This window comes from Apium graveolens, chromosome 5 (assembly GCF_009905375.1).
Source record: "Apium graveolens cultivar Ventura chromosome 5, ASM990537v1, whole genome shotgun sequence".
Taxonomy (NCBI): Eukaryota; Viridiplantae; Streptophyta; class Magnoliopsida; order Apiales; family Apiaceae; genus Apium; species Apium graveolens.
Window position 1 is genome coordinate 217,405,037 of NC_133651.1, and position 7,654 is coordinate 217,412,690.

At 37.7% G+C, this 7,654-nt stretch overlaps 1 non-coding gene across 1 annotated transcript; it reads left to right on the forward strand.

Moving 5' to 3' along the window:
• Positions 1-784: 784 nt before the first annotated feature.
• LOC141662855 (small nucleolar RNA R71) lies at positions 785-891 on the forward strand. The gene has a single exon (XR_012550952.1). It is a non-coding gene; the product is annotated as a small nucleolar RNA R71 (small nucleolar RNA).
• Positions 892-7,654: the final 6,763 nt, after the last annotated feature.

A 7,654-nucleotide genomic window follows, 5' to 3' on the forward strand; every position in this document is an offset into this window, starting at 1 on the left:
CTCAGCTACTTTTCCAGACCTTAAGGTAATAGCCTTGACTTGCTCTTTAGCTTCCTTCCTGCCTGGTACTTCCGTGTCACTGGGAAGAGTGTCAGGTTGACGATTGAGCACTGCATTGGCTAATTGACCGATTTGATTTTCCAAGGTCTTGATAGAAACCGCCTGACTCTTGCACAACAGCTTAAGTTCCTCAAAATCAGCACTAGTAGGTGCAGCTGCACTTCCCTGTTGAGGATATGATTGCCTTGTAGCATACTGCTGTAGTTGCTGGAATCCAGGTGGGTTAAACTGTTTACTCACTCCTTGCTGATATGGTGGCTGAATAGCATTCTGATTATTCCCCCAACTGAAATTTGGATGATTTCTGTTATTAGGATGATAGGTCGCTGGCACAGGCTGTTGTTGTCGCTGATAATTATTCACATACTGAACAGATTCGTTGACAAGAGAACACTGATCCGTAGCATGAGAACCTGCACAAAGCTCACAAACCATAGCTATTTGATTAACTCCATACGTAGCCAGAGAATCAACCTTCATTGATAGCGCTTGGAGCTGGGCTGCAATAGCGGTGGCTGGATTAACTTCCAGAATACCTGCGACCTTACCTGACGTCATCCTCTGAGTTGGGTTTTAATGCTCATTTGCAGCCATCATCTCTATAAGATTATACGCCTCAGTATAGCTTTTAGCCCATAAGGCTCCTCCAGCTGCTACATCGAGCATGGGCCGAGATTGGGCCCCCAAACCATTATAAAAACCAGTGATCACCATCCAATCCGGCATTCCATGATGTGGATATTTTCTCAACATTTCCTTGTAGCGTTCCCAAGCCTCGCACATAGATTCTGTAGGTTGCTGCGCAAACTGAGTAAGAGCACTCCTCATAGCAGCAGTCTTTGCCATTGGATAAAACTTCACCAGAAACTTTTGCGCAAGATCTTGCCACGTAGTGATGGACCCAGCTGGTTCAGAATGTAACCAGTCTTTAGCCTTATCCCTCAGTGAGAATGGGAAAAGCCTCAACTTGATAGCCTCATCAGTCACGCCATTATACTTAAAAGTGCTGCAGATCTCGACAAAATTCCTTATGTGCATGTTGGGGTCTTCAGTTGCCGCTCCTCCAAAAGAAACAGAATTCTGCACCATCTGAATAGTGCCCGGCTTGATTTCAAAGACACCAATTTAAGCCATTTTAATACTTGGGCCAGCTCTCTCCTTGAACTCTGTGAGCAGGGTAGAACCTCCAGTCATGTGCCTTGAATAACCACTATCCAGGTACCAAAGATTCTTTCTGTTTCCCCGCACACATCAAAACCAAATCAAGTTGATTTTGGTACCCAAGTTTCCTTGGGTCCTGCCTTGTTAGCTTTCTTCTTTGGTTTCTTAGGTTTGATCTCATTTGACTAGGGAATTTCTGATTCATCCTTAGTCATTTGAGTTGGACCTTTGAAACCAGTCATTAAAACATAATTATCATGCACATTTTGATTAGCAGGAAAAGGCATGCTGTTTACAAACATGTTATTCCACTAAGGCATGCTAAATGGCATTTCTGGCATACTAAATGCAGCATAATAAGGATTAGGTGCAAATGGCATATTAGCAAATTATGCATTCATATTCTGAGCAGACATAACATTCATAGGCATAGAAGGCATGTCATTCATGTTGGGAAAAGAAGAGGGTACAACTATAGGAGTAGTCATGGCAAATTTGCAATTAACAGACAAATGATTAACACTACCACACATAACACAGATTTTTCTTGGAGCATACTTATCAGGTGTGTAGTTGTTATGTTTGTTAATCCCTACTTTCCTATTTCTATTGTTTTTCTTTTTAGTTTCTGTTTTAACCTCAATCTTTTCTAATTAGTCATTCAATTGTTTGAAGGACAGATGACCAACATTCACTTTCTTCTCCTTCTTCACTTGACTTGATTCTCCCGAAACAAAGTTTTTGGAAACTGATCCATATTTTTCATTCAATTTGGAAAGTTTGGCTTTGCTCACAGGTTTGCTCATAGCCGACGAATGTGGCTCTTTGTCACTCGACGGATAATCCTTTTGATTATCCGACGGATGATTCTCATCATCCGTCGAGTCCACATCTGTTAGCAATCCTTCAACCAAATTGGATTTCAGCTTCTCCTTACTCTTTTTCCTGGCTGCATCACAAAAGGACTCAATATCTTGAACTTTAGTGATTTGAGCATAGACATCTCTGGATGATTTCCATGCTTTAATCACTTCCTGTTCTCGTTCAAGTTGCTTCTTTAAAATCTCTTCTTTCTTCAAGGACTCAGTTAATTCATCCTTAGCAATCTTACACTCAATTCTCAATTTTTCAAATTCAATAAACTGAGACTCTAGCACATTATTCCTCTCACTTAAAAACAAATTGTTTTTTACTTTTAGCATTTTCCTTAGTGAGGGACTTAAGTGTAACACACAAGTGATATAATTATGTAGAGATGTCATTGTTAGGGCGAAAACACGCACTAATATTCACGCAAGTATACGCGTTCGCAAGTAATATAGAATACTTTCTAGTTCATTCCCTCAGAGACTCAGACTAAATTATTGTCTAATTAAACTCACTCACCAATGTATGATTACTTCTCAATGTTAAGATAATAACACTTAAAATTGTTGATTAAATATTAACTATAATTAACTACTCAATTAACCACTTAACTAACACTTCAATTTATCAATAATAAAACACTCATGAGATCACAACTTCATTATTACTTCCTTCTATAGCCATTGTTATTACCTTTAGCATGTGACAGTGATGATATTAATCGAATAACACGAAACTGATAAAAGCCAACTTTCATTGTACTAATACCATTCTACCAAGCATCCACAATTAAGATAGAAGTTGAATAGTCATCAATTATGTTGAGTTCCTATATGTCTACAGAAATTGACAACACAACGATTTAAGCACAAGTTATCCCTTTTGATTACATAGGGCAAATAAAACTGTTAGAGTTACCCACTAATCATGCTCAACGTACATGAACCTATGCTAGCATGGCAAGTTCTAAATCTCAAGATCCACCGTCGCTTCACAAGAGATTAACACCCTATCTTATATGTTTGCGATGCACATAAGACGAATACGCACAACCAATACTAGATATCATGCAATCATCACACACTAAAGTATTAAACAATTAACTAAAGAATTCCATAATAAATCCGTGCAACCCCATGATCACGATTAGCCCATAATAAAACTTATCGCCATCATGGGTTCATATGAAATCATGACAAACAAACACAAGAAAATAATAACTAAATTAATTATATTAAAACAGAGTACGTCACAAGAGTAAATAAGTCAAAGCAAGAAAACTAGCATCCAACGTTACAACGAAACAAGAATCACAAGAATATATGCTTCCTCTTCGTTGCAGTGTGCTAAATCGGTCTTCTTCCTTATCTCCTTCGCTTCTTGCGTAAAACACAATCTAAAACATAATCCCTTTAATACTCTCTGTGAAAACGTCTCAAATCTACCTATATAATAGTCCCATAAAACTCAGATTACATAGAAGTTGGAAGCCAAACAGAAGTAGAAGTCTAAAATAATTTATCTTTTCCCCCGACCCTGCGCGGCCGCTCAGCATAGCTGCGCGGGCGCGCAGGTTGCTGCGCGGCCGCTCAGCATTGCTGCGCGGGCGCGCAGGCCTCTACTGGAAAAAATCCAGGTTTGCTCCGTTTCTTCGCCGTAATCTGCCCATTCCTTTCCTCTCACAATGGTGAACACATGCCAAGGCTTATTCTTGATGATTCCTCCCCCGAAATGCAACTAATACCCTGAAATGCATAAACACTAGAAAAACGCATCAAATACATAAAATACTTGATTTCAAGACACCAATTTAAGCCATTTTAAGACGTTCTAAGTGGTATAAAATGCCACTTATCAGTCATTGCTTGCATAATTACACTCAGCTTTAGATAAATGTGCTAGGTTAGCGGTGATTACTTGATCACTTGAAGAACTTGTTTCTGTTTCATCAGACTTGGCCATCGGGGCTAGATTGACATAGCTCACATCCTCATCTTCATCCAATCTATTAGCTGCCTAGTCATTTTCCTGTGTAATGAAAGCCCTTTCCTTTTGCTTGGGCAACTCAAAATATTTATGTATATAATCAACAGGCTCAAACTTCTTTTGGTTGGAATCTGACTTTCTACACTCACTGGAAAAATGCCCTGCCAAGCCACATTTGAAACATTTGAATTTGGATTTATCCACCATGTTTCCACTTGGCTTGGCTGCTCCAAAGTTCTTTTTGAACTTGAGCTTGGCAAATCTTCTGGAAAGGAATGCTAAATGCTCATCAATATCATCCATGTCATCTTGGTTCAAATGATCTTTATTATCAGCTACCAGCCCTTTGCCCTTGTTCTCATAGACCTTTGAAGTAGACTCAACAGCTTCTACCTTCATTTCTTTCTCTTTCTCTAACTCAGCAACCAGTGCTATGGACCCTCCTTTCTTCCTTCCTTTCTCCATCCTCCCATCTTGCTCTATTTCAAGCTCATAAGTCTTCAGGAAGCCATACAGTCTCTCCAAGGTAAACTCCTTGTAATACTGAGAATTTCTCAATGAGACCGTCATTAGTTTCCACTCCTTTGAAAGAGATCTAAGGAACTTGAGGTTAGAGTCTTTTGTCTGATAGACTCTTCCATGCAACTTCAGAGCATTTAGTAGTTTTTAAAATCTACTAAAAATATCAGCGAGAGACTCACTATCTTCACAATGGAAGTGCTCATATTGCTGAATTAGTACCCGCATCTTATTCTCCCTTACTTGCTCAATACCATCACAAATAATCTGGATAGTGTCCCAAACTTCCTTGGCTATTTTGCAGTTAATGATGTTATCAAACATGTCACCATCAACTCCGTTGAACAATATATTCATGGCCTTCTTGTCTTTCCTGACTTGCTCAATATCAAAATCTTACCATTCATGCCTAGACTTGGGAACAAATGGTTCATTGCCAGTTGCAGCTCTCATTGGTACATAAGGTCCTCTCTCTATGCAATCCACATAGGCCTCATCTTGAGAGAGAAGATGTAGATGCATTTTCACCTTCCAGTGGTGATAATTGTCTTTGTCCAGAAATAGGCCTCATCTTGAGAGAGAAGATGTAGATGCATTTTCACCTTCCAGTGGTGATAATTGTCTTTGTCCAGAAAAGGAATTTTAACCCCAACATCCTTCTTGTTCAACTTGCTGTTTGTTGTGATCTTTACAATCTTTATACTTCAAGAGCTTGCTCTGATACCAATTGTTATTCCCTAACAATAGAACAAGAATTACAGAAGGGGGGTTGAATGTAATTCTGGCCTCTTTTTGAGATTTATAAAAATGTTCTAACTCAATATATATATATAAGTATTTTGATTTGCAAAGTGCGGAATAAGGAATTAAGTAAATCAAACACAAAGTAATAAAAACACAAGTCTTTAAAACTTTCTGGTGGATTTGAATGTATCCACCAGATATATATATATATATATATATATATATCGATTTGAGAACTCTGTGAAGCTCAAATTGGCTCACAGCTGCTTTACAAGTTGAACAAACAAACTACAGAGAAATTCTTGACAAGTACAGCTTTTTCTATTTCTCTTCTAAATGTATTTGTTTAGTTATCTGTTCAACTAGCTACACTTGGTTTATATATAACCAAGTTTACATGGTAATAAGACAGGATAATAAAACAAAACCTATCAAGTCTAACTCCATGCTGCTTCATTACTCTATTCCAGCATCTTTGAAAATCTTTATAGCTTGCATAGAAATGGTAATGCTTCTTTGATCTTAATTTCCTGCTAAACAGGCTGCCACATTCCTTTTGCAAACACCCAACACATGTGACCGTGTTGTCAATGTCAACAGATATTTGAATTGATCATCCGTCGGGTACATGCTTGTTATCCGTCGGGTAGCTTGTTGATCATCCGTCAGGTAGCTTTGTTGATCATCTGTCGGGTCACTATTTGACACTTGACTCCATTTCATTTATGCAGAATTATAAGACATCTCATATTTACATTTAATCAAACTACTCTGCATATCTACTAGTAGTCAACATGACTCATATGCTCCTACAGAATCTACACAAAGTTGTTTGCAGAAATGTGCTACAATACTTATTTTTACATAAGCTACTCACTCGATGGATGTCAAATCATCATTCGTCGAGACTATATTGAATCATCCGTCGGGACTATATTTGATCATCCATCGAGTGCTAAAAAATGCACTAAGTTAAATCTACTAAGGTGTTTTGATTAATTTATCATCAAGTTCACAACATATTCCTAACAATTGCTTATCTCAAATTTATGTCTGATATGAAGACTAATATCATGCTTAAATCAAATACATAAAAAATGACAGATTGATAAATACAAATTTATATATTGAGTAGTTACATCATTTCACACATCACAACACTAAGTGAATTTCTCATAGCCTGGTTCTTTCCTAATGAGGTCCTTGAGATTTAGGAGCACTTGAAGTTCTTCAATTATTTCTGTCCCTCTTAAGGCTTCTACCAGTCTGAGCCAATCATCCAGTTTGTAGTTATTGAGGTAATTTACTCTACATCTTAAAAATCTGCCAACTTGAATGTTCAGGAAATGTCCTTCTTTTGAGATTCTACTAAGCCCCTTGCCTTGAGTTCATTTGACCTCTGCTCAAACATTTCTATCTCCCTAGCATATTTCCTATCCCTTTCCTCCTTTTTATCCTTTATTCTTGCATGTCTTTTATTTCTTTCTCTTAACCTCTCAGACATCACAGCCTTCCACATCCTTGTATTTGTATCCTTGTCCTTCATCAAGATAATTACCCTCTTCAATTATGTGGTTGATAATGTTTCCATTACCTCCCCGCTAAGCAAAATCAAGGAACCATCCAAATAGTAGATTCTAACTTCTGCCAAAGAGAAAATCCAAACTCTGACAATTTCTTCAGATAATTGTTGGAAATAGTCATTATCTGTTATGCTCATATTTAGAGGCATAAAATTATCTGGATTGAAGCTATTACAGGTGACACCAGCATCAACTTACATTTTTTGGTTTTCTCCCAACAGTTTTAAAGTGAGTTATGGTTGGAGGCTTGAATGAAGGTAGGTTTGTGATTTTCTTTAGTGTGACTTGGCTGGATCTGATTGGTATTTTGAGTAAAGTATTGGCAGTTTGTTTGTAGAAGAATTTAGGTTTTTGAGGCAGGGTTTGTAGAGATTGTGTTTGGCTTGGTTTGGAGGGTTGACTAGGTTGGATTTGTAAAATTTTGGCTTATTGGACATTTTATTTGTTTAACTCCCCTTCACCACCTCTTCTACTTTTCTTTCCATCTACATCATTCTCTTCTCTCCCCTTTTTCTTCTCATACACCTTGCTGCCTGTTGCCTTATAAGATTGACTGATTTGAGCCAGAAGCTTTGTGTTCAACCTTCTTCTCCTCATCATCATCCAAATCATCATTGCTATTGAATTGTGTATTTGGAAACATGGTTTTAAAATCTTCCCAACATCCTTATTACTTCTTCTTCTTCTTCTTCTCCTTCTTTTTACTTCTTCTTCTTCTTCTTCTCCTTCTTTTG